Consider the following 1441-nt stretch of genomic DNA (forward strand, 5'->3'; position numbering starts at 1 on the left):
TTAAATACCTACAATCAAATATTTCTATTTTTATATAAACATTTTCTTTTCATATTTATATCATTCAAATCTTTCATGTATGCATAAACCAAATAATAATAATAACAACATAAATCAGAAACAATCACAATTATTCTGTCAGGACTCCTAACGTAGAGAATTATTTGGAGTCCAATAAAATCACGCAACATGGCGGTGACAGAAAAAAAAAATTTATTCAGTAACGCAACAGAATATTTCTCTCGTGTTATTCAAGTGTTATTGTGTGTTATTGAAGTGTTATTGATATGTTATTTTGTTATTATAATACCGATAATATTTTCAGAACACAATAACACCTGAATAATACGAAATAACACGGGGGGATATTCATGTGTTATCGGGTCGATTTTTATTTCTTTTATGTCACCGTCGCGTAGCGTGATTTCATTGGACTCTGAATGGTTCTCTACGTTATGAGTCCTGAAAGAATATGCGCTCTCCATATATGTGGAAGGAGATTGAGGCTGCGTTTAGCGCAGCGGTTTGGGTGCGGCACGGTGTTGCGCCGCTATATTATGTCGTTTGGCGCGGCGGTGGCTCTACGGCGGGACGCGATTTGTCCCAAAAGCGGAACGTGAATGGTAACACGCGGCCTGGCTTCCTCGTTCGACTTTTTACTGCAATACCCTACCCGATACATTTCGCTCGAAAACCTGCGATCGAAAATTTCCTCTCCTCCACTTCTCTGACGGCTTCCTCCTCCTCTCTGACTTATCTCATGCTACCCATCCTCTTCTTCGTCTTCTCACAAGTTCCCTACACTTCGTTGGGCTTCTTCCTTCGCTTCGCACTGGTAAGAACAGTTATTTTTTTAGGGTGTTTTGTTAGATGGGACAGAGACGAATCTTTGTATTTTAAACATTTTTTATATTTGCTTAGGTTGATTGTTTTGTTGTAATTTTCTCATTTTTCCTATAGGCTCCAGAATCTCGTATCCCATTTTTCCTCTGTTTCATGCCTGCGAGATTTATAGAAGCTGAAATTTGAGGAGGAAAGGGAAGAAGGTTTTTCTGGTACGCCCGTTGTTTCTCTTGCGGATCCTCTTTGCTCTTCTGTCTTGAATATTGCAGTATTTGCTGTTCGAAATACTGTAGTTTCTACTATTGGTTTACTATTGATTCTATAATTGTTTCTAATGTTGGTGTGAGATGATGTTTGTTTTTGGGAGGGCTAAGAAGTGATGTAGGTACTTCAATACATACGTAGCACACAATTCTTATGTATTTGCATATTCAACACCTAACTTTCATATTTACATATTAGCACTTCAGTGCTTTAGAAATATGCACGAAAAAATACATGATCCTTTTCTTTATAGATGAGGGTGGGGGTGCATTTAGATACATATCACTCAAGTCCTATGTGTTTTAATATTTCACTAAAGAGGGACAGAATTGTC

This window comes from Phalaenopsis equestris, unplaced genomic scaffold, assembly GCF_001263595.1.
Source record: "Phalaenopsis equestris unplaced genomic scaffold, ASM126359v1 Scaffold000740, whole genome shotgun sequence".
Lineage (NCBI taxonomy): Eukaryota > Viridiplantae > Streptophyta > Magnoliopsida > Asparagales > Orchidaceae > Phalaenopsis > Phalaenopsis equestris.